The sequence below is a fragment of the Nelumbo nucifera genome, chromosome 3, assembly GCF_055504915.1.
Source record: "Nelumbo nucifera cultivar China Antique chromosome 3, China Antique-T2T, whole genome shotgun sequence".
Lineage (NCBI taxonomy): Eukaryota > Viridiplantae > Streptophyta > Magnoliopsida > Proteales > Nelumbonaceae > Nelumbo > Nelumbo nucifera.
This window is the reverse complement of record NC_142651.1, coordinates 45,706,711-45,724,442: the sequence shown is the minus strand read 5'-3', so window position 1 is coordinate 45,724,442 and position 17,732 is coordinate 45,706,711. Positions and strand designations below refer to the sequence as shown.

The window sequence follows — 17,732 nt, the reverse complement described above, 5'->3', positions numbered from 1 at the left end:
TATAAATAAAATTTATACACAAAATTCATATAAAATTAATATTTTAAGTTTTTTGTCAATTTTTTTAAATAAATAGCTTTGGCCCAATGAACAGCCCGACTTGGCCCAAGGCTCGGCCCACAGGCCAACCCGGCCCGCGACAAAGCACGGGCCTAGGCCATAGGCCGTGCCGGGTTGACCCCCAAATTTTTCACCGAGGAGGGCGGCACGGCCCGACCCACTTTACACCTCTACTTTTATGCATCCTCTACTTGCTTTTGGTTAATCATTACATTTTCCTGGGTAGAGTTAATTTGGTGCATTTGAGTTATTGGTTCTCATTTGGTGCATTGACTCCATTTGGAAGGAGTACAAATAAGAAATATGTAGAACGCAAAACTTTTATTTTATATTATTTTGTATGTATATATACTGTGCATATTTGTATTTGTACTCCTTCCAAACTGAGCCATTAAAGTTAGTCATTACATGTTTTTTGCTTTTTATATGATTTAAACAACTAAATATGGATCTATGTTTTGAAAATTTTGTTTCTTCATAAGGAGATGCATGACCCTATGTTACTCTACATTTTTTTATATGAATGATACAGGTTTCTTCGGTGGCATTGGAACCATTTTTTTGTATGCATGACCCTAGACTCCTTACCCTTTACCCTTTCCCTTGAGATAACCCTTAAAAATGAGGAAACAAAGAACATTTGTGAAGTCTAATACATTCAAATGTTTGCATTTTTCTTTCCATCCATGGTTTTTGTTAGTTCATATGTCATGTCTTCTTAGAAGGGTCAAAGGGGGACGACCGGCCATTTACTTTTTAACTGGACTTCTTGCTCAACAGTTTCTATCACAAAATCTTTCTTTTTTTCGTTATTTCTATCTTTGGTGGCTATTTCAGATCTACATCCAAAAACCTTTTTAAGAAGGGAGAAGAAAGAGAGGAAGATGAACCATTGTTTGGAAATCGGACCAGACCAAATGATCAGACCGCTTGACCCAGAACCGGTCATATTTCTGGGTTCGATTTTGGACTGGACCTCTTTTTGAAAAAAAAAACGTTGAGTTGGTCAGAGAACTGCTAATTCAGGCGATCAAACTGCTAAACCTTCGATCCAGGTTCAAGGTTTAATAAAAAATTATTTAATTTTTTTGTGGGAGAATTAAAGAGAAAAGGTAAGATTGAGAGATGGGGGAGGAACTAAGATGAGATCTCAGATCTAAGATCATTGAGATCCAAGAGAGAGAGAGAGAGAGATCTGAAAGGGTTTTGGGGAGAAACATCTCATTGTCATTGTCGCTGTCAACATCACCAGTGAAGATCGCCCCTTCTTCTTCCTTCTGTCAACCGACGGGTTCAGCAATTTGCTGACCAAAATCAACAGTTTTGAACAAAAAAGTGGTTTTGGGGGAAAACGGAACCGGTCAAATGACAGATTCCCGATTTTCCGATCCAACCATCAGATCTAGTCCGGTTTTGAAAACCTTACCAGTTCCATCCTACGTTTACCATTCTTATGTCTTTTGAAGCCCAATTTCTGTAATTCGCATGCCTTTGTTTCAATCATATATATATGTAGTCGTTCGTAAAAATACAAATATGTGCTGTGCAGATACATATAAAATAATACAAACTACAAGGTTTCATGTTCTATATATTTGTATTTGTGCTTCTTCAAAACTGAGCCTAGAATACAACTGCACTCTACATATTTGTATTTATAGTTTTATACTATTTCCAAACTGAGCATAGGCTCGTAAAGGATGACGAACATGAATCCTTACTACCTCATGAAGAAATTGTCCAAGGGCCACATTTCACACGGATGCAATAATCCCAGTTTTTCTGAAGATTCTGGTCCATCATTTATTGATCTCCCAACCTGCAGCAAGAAGCAAGCATGGTGTTTGGGGCCAAATAAGAATGAGGGTTATCAATTACAACTTGAATGTTACATCGGAATGCAGATTTGCTTCTCAGAGAATAACAGTATATTGGTGACGTGCATTGGAATTATCTCCCATAAATTACAAGTCCTGATATGCGGCTGCAAATGCTGTGAGACAGTGTGATGAGTTCGGATTTCCTGCACTCGGATTCTTGTTCCTGTATGCCGTAGCCGTAGTGAACTCCTTACGAGTTCACATCTCCACTCTACAAGGGGTCGCTCCACAATGTCCCACAGTACATTCTTGTCGTGTATTGGAAACATCTCCCGATGATGACATCATCAGTTCTGATACTATTATCGGGAGATGTTTCCAATGCACAGCGGAGATGTGCTGTGGGGCAGCCCCTTGTGAGACAGAGATGTGAACTCTGTGCTAACATATTAAATGGCCCGTTTGCCCCGTTAATTCCTAATATCCCATTTTTCAAACTTTAAAAACAAAATAATAAATAATAAAAATATTTGACCGTACAAATCGATAGAGAGGATAGAGGAAATGAAAGTGGGAAGATGCTAATAAGGCTCAGTTTAGAAGAAGTATAAATACAAATATGTACAGTATAAATACATACAAAATGATACAAAATATAAAGTCTTACACTCTATGTATTTGTATTTGTACTTCTTCCAAATTGAGTCTTAAACCTTGTATTTTGTATTATTTTATATATATTTGTACCATACATATTTACATTTATACTCCTTCCAAACTGAGCATAAGGAACAGTTACAGTTACAGATCAAAGAGAGGCACAAGACATTTGCAAGAAATGGTTTCTTCTTCTTCTTGTGGAACCCCAAAATTGATGAATACCTGCGACTCATCACTGAACTTTCCAAGTTTGTAGTGCTAAAAGAATAAAACCTGATTTATAGCCTTGGCCAAAGATTGAAGAAATTAGAAGCTCTCTTTGCAAATGATTTCTATTCTTCACTAAAGATCGAAGAGCTCTTTCTTGGCGTTTTTTTTACAATCTTTTCCTACCTTTTTAGACTGAGAGGGATGATGCATTTAATGGTTATTGGTGTTAATTAGAGGTGGTGGAACTGGTGGAGCCGCTATTCTGTACAGATTAGAGGGAGAAAAAGTCCCAACAAGATATACAGGTGCAGCTGTTTTTAGCAAGTTGCAGGGGTAAGAATCACAGGGGATGTGGAAGTGTGTGGGTGAGTAGAAGCAATGGTGGAATTGTCACTCAAATTAGTGTGTACAAACAGATTATAGGGTTGGCTATGCCTTTTGCGCAACTAGTACAACATATGTGCCTTGTGGATCAGATATATTATCCTTTGGAATTTGGATCAGTAGGGCCGGGAGAAACTCTGCTTTCTCTAGGGCTCAACAGGCTATTCATTTCATTTATTTGATAAATGGTGTCATTCATTACCAAATCAGCATTTGTCCTATTATCTCAAACACAGGTATTGATAAATTTTGTTCTTGATTTTTGTGTAGTTAGTTGTTAGGAGAAGCTCTATTTTAACACATCCTAAAGATGGCAATTTTTTTCATTTCTCCAATCTTCATGCGGATCCACCTTGAATGGGGCTAGGATAGGGATGATTTTCCTCCGTGGGAATGGGGAGGGCACTTCCCACCCCATGTGATCCCTACTAATATATATGTATATATGTATGCATACGTTATATGTATGTATGTATACATACAACTATATATTAATATTTTAAAAAGTATGGTTGAATATGTTTGAATCTTTTCTAATAGGATTGTAAATTTTAATTATTTTATTTTTATTTTTTAAATAAATTAAAAAAATGATTATTATAAAAAACCACAGGAAATGGGATTCTCCGTGGAGACGAGAATGGGGATAACCTTGTCCCCGTTAGCTGGGACGGGGACAGGGATGAGGAGAGGCTCCCCGTCCCCGCCCCGCCCTGCCCTATTGCCATTCCTAACACTTTCCTCAATGGTTAAATATTTATTTACTATTCCACTTATGTAACGTCTAATGACATCTAATGATGCTTAATGACGTATAATTGTCAATAAATCCTAAAAAAATGTTTATCAACCATTTTTTTTGGATTTTGAAGATAAATAACAAAAGCTGTACCCAAAGGACTTGCGAGAAACTGAGCACAGCTGCATAGGCCAAATTCGTTACATAGTTGATTTGAGCTGAAGGATAAAGTCGATTGTGAGGTCAAAATTGGGTTTTCAAAAGCTTAAAATGTCACGTGATATTACTTGGACATGGACTGTGACGGATAACTAAATGATGGGTAGTATGTATCATATTTCCGAAAATTCAAGGGTATTTTAAGGAGGTTGTGAAATTTGAAGGATTTTTTAAGTATTTTTCAAACGTTCAGGGTTTCTTTTAAGTAATTAAAAAAGCTAAGCTAGGGCAAGCCACTCGACGCTGCTACTGCTGGCCTGTTCAAACTGCCGATCACCATTACCTTAGGTTCAATCATTTACAGGCTTACAGCTCTAGTTTTGTTCTTCTTCTTGTTCTTATTATTGTTTTCCTTTTCTTATTCTTTGTGGACTCTGTACCGAATTGTTCTTGGATAGACGATATAGACCGAAACCTGCTGTTATGTATTTGAAGTTCAACCACAAAACCTGCGACTAAAGGTATGTGCTCTGGCTACTAAATACTAATTGATTACTTCGCTGCGCTCTTTTTTAAAAATAAAAACAACTAATCAAATGACAGTTCCGAAACAAGATGGCTTACAAAAAAAGGGTGAAAGGGTCAACTCTTAACTTTAAATACTTCTTAACAGAGTTAGTAATCAGTTATTACCATATCCTCTTGTTACTTCATGATGTTACTGTTCTTATTGCTGCCCTGAGCCAGTAATGGACCTTTGGTTCATTATAATTTTTTCTTTGTACGCACACAATCAAAGATGTAATAACGTCAACAATTAATCAAAGATCCTTGATTATTTTATTTACGAAAAAAAGCACTCCTGACTTCAAATCTATTAGTTGAAAAGAAAGACAAATTCCTGAAGTATATGTTTTTATTCGAATATGATGTCTTATTATTAAAAATTGGAACTATAACTATAGAAAATACATGCTTGAGGCTTTCACCTCCTTGCGCTCTAAACTACGCATCATGTCTCCGGGTAGTGGAATGCCTCATCACGCTTCAGCATTTTTTTTTGATCGGCATCACGCGTCGGATTTTTAGAACATTGGTTTAAAGTCTTCATCTTCTCCTGCGCGTGTGTGGGCTTTATGTTAATTTTCATGAAAACCATATGCTTTATTCTTTTTTCTGCTTTGCTTAGGATTTTCTTATTTTCTTTAGATTCATTAGGTACATTTTGATTTTGTGTTTTGGATGAAAATTTCTTTTTTGCAAATTCTTAGTGCAGAACCCCTCTAATTGCAATTGAAAAGGTCAATGTAATGAGTAGAAGTGTTCTTAGGGCTGCAACTTGGGATGGGTTATCCCAAGTGCAGTGCAAAAAGCTAGGATTGGGTTGGGTTGAAGTTTAGGTTAGGTTAGGGTTGAAAAGTATGAACCTGACTTAGCTTTGGGTTGGGTTAGAGTTGAGACTGTGACCATCTTGACTCAACCCAAACCTCACTTAAGAAGAATGAAGATGCATAACACTAGTTGCTAGGGCCTACCAGTTGATGAATCAAGTGATTGCTACTAGGCAGGTAGATAAATATGTTGTAATTTATTTTTCAGCCCTCAAAATCTTATGGCAAGAGATAAATCATTTGGAGACTGTGAGTTGGGAGAGTAGTAAAGATGTAACCACTTAAAAAAAGCTGGTAGAGAAGAAAAAATAGTGTTCGAGTTTCTAGCAGGACTCAACACAGAGTATGACATTGCACGACAGTATGTTCTCTCCCGTGATAGTGTAACTCTCTCTCAAGGATATGTCTTTGTGTCTGAAGAGAGTAGGAGGAATGTGATGATAAGAAACTTAACCCTTGAGTAGTCGACTATGGTCAATATAGTGAAACCTTTTCACCCAGCTGTACTGAATCTCAATGTCCCTACCCAGCCATAAGAACTGTTTTTTTTCATTGTTAAAGTTCCACAAACCACTGTCCTCTGTCTTCAACCAACTAACCACCACCTTCGAATCACCTTCCAGAATCAAGCAGCTAATATTTAATTCCTTTGCTCTTCGAATACCTTCAAGCGCTGCAAGGATCTCAGCCCTAAGAGAGTCACCTTCTCCAATAGGGCCAGAGAATAAAGCAGTAACAATCCCTTCCTCATTCCTGAAGACTCCTCCAATCCCCAAGGGCCCTGGATTCCTTACGCTGCTGTCATCAAAATTCAGCTTTATAAAGCCCGAGGGGGGAGGGGACCAAAACGGACAAAGAGTCCTCTTGCATCTAGCAGTGGAAGCAATCTCTTTCCAGTTTCTTAGCAAGTCATCCATAGGAAAATCTAAAAACAACTCCAAAGATTTTAACCAGTGGACAACTCTTAAAAGGATTCGATCTAACAAATCTTCCAATGTTCTTTCCTTGTCAGAAAAAATGCGTGAGTTTCTTTCTTCCCATAAAGACCAGCATACCGCTGCCCTAATACACCTCCACATAGTCTTCCCTCGCTTCTTAGGCCAATTGAAAAAAGAAGGAGTAAACAAACCTTGGATAGTCTCTGGAGGATACCAAGAACACCCAAAACGGGAGAAAACCCATTCCCAAACAGTTTTAGCAACCTTACAAGAGACCATGAGGTGGTAGCTAGATTCCCCATCAGCTTTACAAAGAGCACATCTATTAGGAAGTAGACAATAGTTGGGTCTCTTTCTCTGAAGTAAGTCTAAAGTGTTGATTCTTTCCAGGAAAATTTCCCAACAAAAAAACCAACCCGAGGAGGAATAGGCCTGCTCCAAATTTCCTTAACTGGAAAGGACAACCCCAAGGGAATAGAAGGCTGAGTTAAGGTTTCAAAGAATGAAGCACAAGAAAAGGTACCAGAGCTAGAAAGGGTCCAAAATTTGGTGTCTTCCTTAGCAGGGTTTAGGAAGACACCCTCAAGGGAGGCTAGCAGAGCTACCAAGCTATCCAAGTTTATATCCCTAATTGCCCTACGCAGGCCAAGGTTCCATCCAAAGCCAGAATTGGAGGCTGAAGAGACCAAGAAAGAAGATATAGGTTCATTTTTCAAGTCTGAAAGAGCATACAATGAAGGAAACTGGTCTTTCAGGGGAGAATCCCCGACCCAAAGTTATTCCCAGAAATTTATTCGGTTACTAGAATTTAGACCATACCTGATCCAAGGGGAGAAAACTGGAAGCAGATTGTGGATGGATTTCCAAGGAGAAGCAACTGAAGCCCTTGCCAAGATTCCAGGATCCCAGCCATTGTCTTCCAGCCCATGAATGCTAGCCACAATCTTAGTCCACAATTTATTCCTTTCCAAAGAGAACCTCCACAACCACTTCCCCAGTAGAGCCATATTCCTTTTCTTGAAATTACCAATCCCAAGACCTCCTAGTTTTTTACACCTAGAGACCACCTCCCAACTCACCCTATGATCTCTCTTCTCCTCTCCAGGTTCCCAGAGAAAGTTCCTTATTAATTTTTCCAAAAGATTTGAAACCTTTGAGGGGATCTTAAACACTGACAGATAGTAGACAGGTAGGTTAGCTAGGGTAGACCTAATGAGAGAGACTCTTCCACCTAAAGAAAGATAATTTCTCTTCCAGGCCGCTAGCCTCTTCTCAAACCTCTCCACTACCGGAGCCCAAAAGCTAACACTCTTAGGATTATCTCCTAAAGGGAGGCCCAAATATGTCAGGGGCCAGTCCGTAATTGCACAACCTAGCTCACTTGCAAAATCCCTTAGGTCTCTTTCGTTCACATTCACTCCCGCCACACAACTCTTATCGAAGTTTACCTTGAGGTTAGATATCTGCTCAAAAAGTTGTATTGTCACCTTTAGATTCCGGATCCAATTGAAGTTCCCTCCTTCACAGAAAATGATAGTATCATCTGCAAACTGTAGAAGAGTTAAGGGAACCTCTTCCCTTCCTACTCTCCACCCTCTTACCAGATTCCTTGAGTTTGCTCTATGGATCAATCGCCCAAGCACATCAACAATCAGGGTGAAAAGAAAAGGGGAAAGAGGATCTCTTTGTCTTAGACCTCTCAACGCAGGAAAGAAGTCAACCATAGTCCCATTCACCAGGATAGAATAATGGCAAGTCCTAACACAACCCCAAATCCACTTACAGCACTTGTCACCGAAACCAAAACTCCTTAACACCTCCATCAAGAAAGACCAATCAACCAAGTCAAAAGCCTTATCCAAATCCAATTTGCAAACCACTCCCTTCTTCTTTGACTTCCTAAAGCTCTCCAAGCTCTCATTTGCAATGAGAATTTGATCGGTGATCTGTCTTCCCGCCACAAAAGCACCTTGGTTGGGTGCAATAATAGAGGGGAGCACCTTCTTTATCCTGAGAGATAGCACCTTTGCAATGATTTTGTACAAGCTAGTCACCAGACTAATAGGTCTAAAATCCTTAGGTTGAGAAGCATCTTTCTCCTTTGGGACTAAGGCAATGAAAGTTGAGTTCAATCCCGGGTTTATTACACCCCTCCTGTGGAACTCCTCAAAAACCGAACTAAGATCATTCTCCAAAATATCCCAACAATCCTGGTAAAAGGCCATTGTGAACCCATCTGGACCCGGAGCTTTTGTCCTATCCATAGAGAATACTGCTTCCTTTACCTCCTCCATATCAAACCTTTTTTCTAACCACTCTCTCTTCTCTGCACTTAGAGTCGGCCTATCCAAACCCTCCAACCACACTCTCTCATTCATAGGCCTTCTAAAAATAGATTTGAAGTGGTTTACTAGAGCCTCTGCAATTTCAGACGGGTGGGACAAAACTGCTCCATCAACTTCGAAATTAGAGATGAAATTCTTCTTTCTCCTTCCATTTGCCACTGAATGGAAAAACCTTGTGTTTCTGTCTCCCTCCTTTAGCCACTTACACCTGGATTTTTGCCTCCAACTGATTTCCTCCTTAACCAAGGTGTCCTCCATCTGCTTCCTCAAAACCCATCTCAACTTCCTTTCTTCCTCTCCAAAGGGGCCTCTCTCTTCCTTCAGGTCCAAATCCTCGATTTGCTCCACCAGAACTTGTTTTCTCTCTTCTAATCTTTCAAACTCTAGCCTATTCCACTCCTTTAATTGTGATTTTAAGTATTGGAGTTTCTTGTGGAACCTCATTCCCTCCCAATCAACTATCGGATTAGCTTGCTCCCACCACTCTCTGATCTTCTCAATGAAACCCGGATGAGTCAACCACATATTTTCAAACTTGAAAGGGGTAGGCCCTACTTCTCTTATTTCCTCCTTGACCAACACTATAGGCCAGTGGTCTGAAGTAAGTCTAGGGAGAGCCCTAGAAGTAATATTGCCCCAGTGTTCCTCCCAATCTGTCCAACTTAGAACAAATTGGCCTTGATTGAAGGTTGGACCAAGTGAAGTTATTATTTAGGAGAGAGTTCTTTGAGTTCAAAAGAGTCCACAAATTGGTTGAACATCCTCATACTTCTTGTCACTCTCTGTCTGGGGTTGTTGGTTTCCTCCGTAAATCTCACTACATTAAAATCCCCTCCCACACACCAAGGTCCATCCCATAGGCCTCTAATGTCACTCAATTCTTCCCATAATTTCTCCCTCTGCCTATAGTCATTGGGGCCATACACATTTGTTAGTACCCATTTATATCCATCGTCCACCTGTCTGAACTTTAGGGAGACAGAATGATCTCCAATTAGCTCCTCCACACCTAAGAGTATCTCTTCTTTCCACAGGGTCACAATCCCTCCTGAGGAACCCCACGAAGGAGCAGCCACCCACTTTATACCCCTAGAACTCCACACACTCCTTGCCCATTTGCAATCAAAATCCATTCTTTTGGATTCCTGAATCATTACCACATCCGGATTAAACTTCTTAATTACCTCTTTAATTGTTGCTCTCTTCCTAATGTTGCCCAACCCCCTCACATTCCAACTTAGGATTCTCATTGAAAACTCTTGGCCTTAACCCTAACTCCTCCAAGATCTATTTAGACCCTTTTCTTCTAATCCCTTTCACTTCAAACTTCTTGTCCCCCTCAATATCTTTTTTTAACCTCTCCACTTCACTCAGCCTTCTAAACTTCAACTTGCTGTCCTCTTTTTTTTGCATGTAGGCTTTTAGATCATTCGGGTTCTTTAGCTTGCACCCCAACTTTTTCACAAACTCTGCAACTGACTCTTCCCCATTAGTTTCCTCTTTTTCTAAAGATGCACTCTCCTCACTCCTAGGAAACTTCTTGTTCCTTCTCACATTACCTCCAACTACAACCCTTTTTGTCCCCTCCAAGCTCCCTTTCTGCAATTCCTTCCTTTCCACTTCACCCAAAAGGCTTTCTAAGATTTCCCATATTATTGCCTCTCTGCAAGTTTCCTCGCCCACTTCCCCCCCTTGTAGACGCACTGTGGCTTTCAGACCAAGGGCTTCCGACTCTTGGTTGGGAAGAGAATCTGGAACAAGAGACACAGAGCGCTCATCAGTATCCAAAACAATATTGACAGAGTTGAGGGATTTACCTGAGGTAGAGAAGTGAGGAGAGAGCAAAGGCAAAGGAGTGGTAGTCACTTTCTTTTTTGAGAAATTAGAGCACTCTGTCTCCCAGAGTTGGGGGAAGAAAATCCCTGTCGTTGTATCAACACAATGACCCCTTTCTGTACCCAAGTATGTACCTCTCTGTGAGGTATCCTTGTTCAGCTCTGAGAAGACCCGAGCTACCTCCTTTTCGGCCTCTTGCAAAGCACTAGAACTAGGGGGGCTCGGCCAGATTTGGGTTAAGATCATTCACCCGCTTCTCCCCCTCCTCCTTTCCTTCCCCCACCGAATCCCCTAAGAACAAACAATCCAGGCTAAAAGGGTCCCTGTTCTGATCTTTAGATAGAGCTTCATTTGCCGCACTGCCTAAACTCCTACAGGCTTCCGAATTTTCATCATATTCAGAATCTGAGCCGCAGCTTATCCAACCTTGGTCAGCCTCTTCCTTCTCTTCTGTTCTACCTCTCGAATAGCGTGGGTTCGGGCGATCAGAAATGTTGTGTTTTTGCGCGTCGCCGGCTATCCGTCGGACCCAGCACAGAGGACGGCGTCCTTCTACTTTGCTCGCCAACTTAGCCCCTCCACAGTCGAGAGGGCGAGACCTGGAAGATGATAGATGAATGTTGCCATCTATCATCGCCCCAAGCCTGCCCCGCCCCATGTATGACTTAAGTTGTCACGTGGGCTTTTAAAACCAAGTGAAGGCTCACTCACTGACCCGTCCGGCCCAACCTTCCTTAAAGCCGGTTCAGAGAAAGACTTTGAGCGCAAACGACTCTTTCCCATTTTAGCCACGTCAGCATAGGACGGGCCACCCTCTTTAAACAACCCCTCTTCAAAAAAAATTGAATTAGAAGCCTTAAAGGGAAAGCTTCGAGACTTGGGGCACCCCTGCAATTGTTCCCCTTCCTCTGTATTTCGCCCACACACATCAGGCTTTCCTGCCAGCCCCTGAAGGCCACGTGTACACCAACCTGCAAACTCGTCAGTTCCTTCAACCTCTGTTCGTCTTCCCCAAAGCAAGGCTTCATCTTCTGAAGCTAACCAAACCTTGTACCAAGCACCTTCTGAGAGAACTTCGAAGGCCCGTGGCAAGTTCTCCGGCTTGATCCCAACAACCTTAAGTTCCACAGCTCTCAAGTTTCTTGAGTTAACCTCCAACAGATCTCCACCCAACGCTCTAACAATTTTCCTCAGTATTTGATCATTCCAAAGGTTGAAAGGAAGACCGAGAAGTTTAATCAAGAAGCTGCCGGCTCTAGATTCAACTTCGTTGCAATCTGGAGCCCAATTATGGGCCTGAATCAAACTTCCTTCTACATGGAAAGTACTGAAGATCAGTTTCTTATCTCCAGTATCTAATAAAGCTTTCTTTTCAGCAAAAGGCAGCAGCATTACATCTTCATCTAATCCCAACCTCTCTGCAATTACTTCTAAAACTTTCGTCCAATCTTCTATCACCCTGTCTGCCACTAGGACCACCCTCTTCTCCCAGCTCCCACTCCCTTCTTCCAAAGCTACTCGTCGGAGGATAGTCGAGCTGGACACCAAAACTTCAGGGTAATGCTTAAAGCAGGGCACCTGATTACACAGGATAGAAAGATGACAATCCTTCAAGCCAGGGGCTTCTTCCACTCTCCCTTCAACCTCCAAGAGAAAAGCCTGAAGATTAAAAGCGAAGGAAGCCCACCCTCTCCGCTTCAGGCCTTCTGGAATACACAACACTTGCCTTTTGTTATTACCAAAGAGTTCGGTAACCATTATGAACCACCCTTTTCCATTCCTTTTTAGCACAGATTCGAATCTCTTGTTCTCACAGGTCAATGAGTTTCTCCAACCTTCTTCCCATAAGGAATTGACAGTTCCATCTACAAAACCTTTCAACCACACACAGGCCTCATCTGGTAGGAGAATCGTCGCCCTGCTCCCTTCTCTGATTTTCAAGTGAGCCTTCCCCTTTGTCCTTCCCTGCTCAAACAGGAAAGATTTGGCTTCAATGGTCAACTCCAGTCTCCATTTCCCCGCCAGCTTGTACTTCCTCTCCTCTCCCATCTTTCTCCAACCTCCTATATCCTTTTTGGATTTATCCTTCTCAAATGGTTTGGTTGGTTTCACAAGAATAGATTTGCCACTGTGCTTGATGATGTATGTATTTGATTGGCCATAATGGGTAACATTCATATCATGTAACCATGGACGCCCTAGCAAGACATGAGCAACATCCATAGGTAGAACATTGCACCAGATCTTATCTGAATAATCACCCATTTGGATAGGAACCAAACACCTCTCAGTTATGGGAAGAAGTCTTATCTACCTAAGCTACTCTATATGGTTGTGGGTGTGGTTCAGGTTTGAGCTTCATTCTTGATATAGCAGATTTGGATACGACATTTATGGAACTGCCTCCATCAATGACAACTTTGCACACAACATCCCCACATTTGAAATAGGCTTGAAAAGTGCTAGTGCGCTTCCAGTCATCTGTCTCAGTAGGAGTGGACAGAATACACCTCATAACACTAAGGTGATGATCATCAATACAACCTTGGTCCTCTTCAAATTCAGTGTCAGAGGGTTCCTCTAAAGACTCAACAACTTGTTCAACATCTTCACCCTCAAAAGATTCTTCTACATCCGTGCCTATGGTTAAAATTCGATTTGGACAACGCGAAGCAACATGTCCTTTACCATGACAAGTAAAACATTGAATGTCAGACCCTTTTTGTCATAAACTAGCAATAGTATTAGTGTCGGTTCTCCGAATAGAATTGTTACTACCACTAGACATCGTTGGTTCTGGTTGTGTAGGCCTATTGGTCCTCTGAAAGGACACTGATTTGGACATGGTTTTGGGTGCTTGGCCTCTAGCTTGGGAAGACATACGATGAAAGGTAGACAACCTTTGGAACTTTTCAAGCTCTAAGGCCTTATGGTAAGCCTCTTCCATGGTGTTAGGAGAATGCAAGTTCAATTCCCTTTTTAGTCCAGGTCTTAAGCCATTAATGAACTTGGTGAGAGTTACCATGTTCTTCCCTTATATCACATTTCATAGATAAATCTTCAAATCGGTTAAGATAATCATCGGTCACACTTAATGATCCTTGTCTCAAATTCATCCATTGCTCCAATAGCTGCTTTTTATAATATGTGGGAAGATATTTTTCCTTCAATTTAGCTTTCATTTGAGCCCACAAAGTGATAGGTGCCTCACCTAAACGCTTAGTGTCTCGTTGGACCCCTTGCCAATATCGCTTGGCAGACCCTACTAGCTTTATCTTAGTAAAACAGACACGTTGGGTATCAGACATGTTATACCAATCAAAGTAGTCTTCCATATCTGCTAAGCAATCTAAGAAAGCACTAGGGTCTAACCTGCCATCATAACTAGAAACATGTACCTTGACCTTCTTTGTGATTTCACCATCCTCAGGGAAATCTCTTCGGTCATCTTGGATTTGGCATTGACGACGTGGAGGGAATCTATCCTGATGTCTACCATGATACTGCCTATGTCTAGGATAATCCTCAAAGTCACTCTCTAGGAATTCATCATCATTAGCTAGTTCTTGTAGGTTGTTGGTACGGTATCCACTACCTAACACCCTATGAGATTGCACATGAGTATGTCCCAAGTTTGGAGCTTAACTCTCCCTACCCATATTCGTTCGTGGTTGATGGATCCTAGTAGTTGGGGTTGGAAGAATGCCCGGGTGTTGAACACTAGAACCTAGGGGTTGACCATTTCGATAATTATGCCCTATGGTAGACTCTTGGGGATCATTCCTTGAGTCTTCAACAGGACACTTGCCCATGGATACAGATATTTGTTTCATTAATTCACTCATAGAATCTTTAAGGGCATTCATATTTGAACTAAGGGTTTGTATCTTCTCTTCAAAAATTGCTTTTGTTTCTTCTTGGGCTTTGGTCAAGGCTTCTTGGCTCTTAGACAAGGCTTCTACCCTAGAAGAAAGTTTAGCATTGGTAACCATGATGATAGGGTATTAAGAAAGGGTTAATGGAATGAAAGTAAAAGGATGCAATGCCAATATAGACAAAATATCACAAATAAGTAATCAAAATTCTAAACTAATGCAAGGCACTCTTAGAAATCTAAAATTCTGAAAAGAAACTATTCTAGGCTCATGCAAGACTATGGGTGTGAGATACACATAGGAAATAAGTAATAAGTTTTTTTTTTTTCTTTTTTTGAAAGAAAGAAAGATGAGGCACACAATAATAGGTGAAAGATGTGTATATATGTATTTTCAGCTTTCACAAAACTGCCAAGGACCTTATTGCACTAACCAACTTACTCAACAGATAAGGAATTAATCCAATCCCAAATGGAGAAGATATACCTTTCCGAAGTCCTTAAATTATTTCCTATTCAACCTGTGAGGTGTTTCATGGAATTTTGGCCAGAACTGTATACACAATCCTTAGACTAGTGACCTCTAGCTTCTGGATTCAGCTGCAAACACTTTTGTGGTCATAGTTGTCAAGGTGACGCCTAGGTGACAAGGCGCCCTTGGAGGCTCGCCTCGCTCAGTCGCCTAGCAGTTTTGTATAGTGTCTTATAACTTTTATATTGTTACTTTTTTGAGATTATAATTATGAAATAAACATTATTAAACAAAAATATTCATTTTTTGTGTTTATAAACTAATTTCTTTTTATTATTTTCTTATTTGTTAGGGTTTAATCAACACAAACATTGCTAACTACTGTATTGAACCCTCAAAGACTTCAGAGTTTGAACCAATAAGTAAGGGAAAAACTTAAAGTTTTGTCTAATCAACACATTTCTTCCTCCACATCTTCTTCTTCTTCTTCCACCTTTTCTTTTCTTCTTTTCCTATAACAAAAATAAGGGGTTCAGTCCCCATATTTTTTGAATTTTCTTTTCTTTCTTCTTTTTCTTCTCATAAATATGTTGATTTTCTAGACATAAACATGAAGTTTATAATTTTCTTATGAAAATTACGGATAGTTATTAAGGAAAGATGGTTATGGAACCTAGGGAACTACCTAGGATATGTATTTTTCACTTAAAAAAATCCATCACCTAGGTGACTAGGCGACAAGGCGCCCCCCTGTCGCCTAGCCTCGCCTTGGTGCCTTGAAAACTATGTTTGTGGTTCTCGTGAAGGGACACGTGTTGTTGACTACTAGCAACGTTGAAGACGAAGGCCTTCGGGTTTTGTAGTATGATGTGATTTTGAGTCAGTTTGCAAAGACTAAAGGCAGCAACTTCCCAATGTTGTTTACAGCTCTGTTTCTACCCAAGAAGTTGTTGTTTCAGCTGCCACTACACTATGTTCTTTACTTTAAATTAGTGGCTGGTTCGTGTAAAAGATGGGAGAGAGAGAGACATTGTTGGCAGAGCCTTTTTTTAGCTTGATTGCAGCAGAGAAAATAAAGAAAATAAAGGGAAGAAGGAATAAGAGAAGAAAAGGAAGAAGAGAATGAAGAAGGGAAATAGGTTGTACTTAACTAACCAGGAGACCTCTCCTTGGGACATTGTACTATTATCCTCTACTGATTAATAAATCTCATTCATTTATCAAAAAAAAAATGAAGAAGGGAAATAGGGGGCAGTGCTGAATATATGAAACAGTAGGAGAGGAAGAGGGAGGAAAAGACAGGAGGAAGCAGCTAAAAGGGAGCAAGAAGAGGCTAGAAGACAAGAAGAAGAGAGGCAAAATAAGTAGAGACAACAAGAGCAAGAAGAGGAAGAGTGGAAGAAGAGACATTAAGAACAAGAACAAGAACAAGAAGAGTAAGACTGGAAGAAGAGACAACAAGAACACGAAAAGAAAGACTGGAAGAAGAGGCTATAAGAACAAGAACAAAAAGACTAGAAGAAGAGGCAACAAGAACAAGAACAAGAATGTAGACAACAAGATAGGGAGAAGAGAATGGGTGAGATCACTATCGTTAAGGTTCTGTTATTGAAAACAGAATTTGGAAATAAGGAAAAGGAAGAAAGAAAGAAAAGAGATTGAGAGAGAGAGATCAATAACAGAATTTGGAAATAAAGAAAGGAAAGAAAGAAGGAAAGAAAAGAGATTGAGAGGGAGAGAAAGAAACGGTGACTGTTGTGTGCAATTCGGTTGCAGAAAACAATGTTGGGGGAGGAAAGGAAGGAGAAAGAAAGAAGGTTGAACTGTTGAAGCAAAGAAGAAGGTGTAGAGAACATTGATGTGGGCCCCACAGCTGTGGTCCCACTCTGTCCGTAGGGTAGAATGTATCTAGTCACAGCTGTGGTCAATTTGTTATTCTGTTATCCCTAGTTGCTATTTATTTTTCACTTTTATATTCTTTGTTATGTGTTAGCAGTTATGATGTAAACACCAAGGGCAGATATGTCCTTTCATGTAACTAGCATAACATATATATATTAAATTAAAGTGGCGGCGGCAGAATATTGACATTCTGTTCTTCTCCTCAAAATCTGTGTTCTACTGCTCTCTCACCACTCTTTCTTCTACTTCTTCTTCACTTTCTCTTCTCATCGAATCTGAAACTTCTTAGTGATCAAGACTGATAGCAGTCTTGAACACCTACATGGTATCAGAGCCAAGTTAGGGTTTCTGATGTGAGCCTAATACCAGCTGACCACATGAGAATCTCCTAGGACTAGAAGCTGAAAAGGAGGAGTTCACAGACTGATTCTTGGAGATCGCTAGAGGTGCTAGCAGCTATTGGAAACTTGCTAGGGTTGCAGAGTGTTGGTGGTCAGGAAGGATTAGAGAAGACTAGGGTTCGGGTAACCCTAGAAGGCAGCGAACAATTTTTCCTTGTAAGTTGTTTACTTTCTAAGAGAAGTTCTATCAGAGAAGATAGGTTGGACCTATCTGGAGGGGAAGGCCGAACCATTCTAGGTTTTTTCTCTCTTCGATTCACTAGGGTTTTACAGCAAACCCTGGACCGAACTGTCTCAACTGTGTTTCTCTTTACTCTAGGGTTTGAAAGTGATCTTGCGGCAAGCCCTAGTGTTTGACTGAACCCTGTGATCTACCTAGAGCTACCCTTAAGTTTATTGGTAGGTCTGATCAGATTCTAGGGTTTCTTATTAACCCTACTGCAAGCCTATCTATACAGTTCTGTTTGGGTTGTGCAACTGAATTGCTTACTTAAGGACTAATTAAACCCTACTGCAAGCATATCACATTTTTTTTTAAGTT

At 40.5% G+C, this 17,732-nt stretch overlaps 1 protein-coding gene across 3 annotated transcripts in view; it reads left to right on the top strand.

The window, feature by feature from the left end:
- Positions 1-4,300: 4,300 nt before the first annotated feature.
- The window catches only part of LOC104611440 (uncharacterized), a 46,458-nt gene continuing 33,026 nt past the window's right edge, over positions 4,301-17,732 (top strand). For 2 of the 3 annotated variants that reach the window (XM_010278474.3, XM_010278476.3), the window contains exon 1: positions 4,314-4,553. The gene's annotated coding sequence lies outside the window, so the exon portion shown is untranslated. Of the gene's footprint in view, positions 4,554-17,732 lie in introns of all 3 variants that reach the window. The other variant, XM_010278475.3, reaches the window with a different exon arrangement.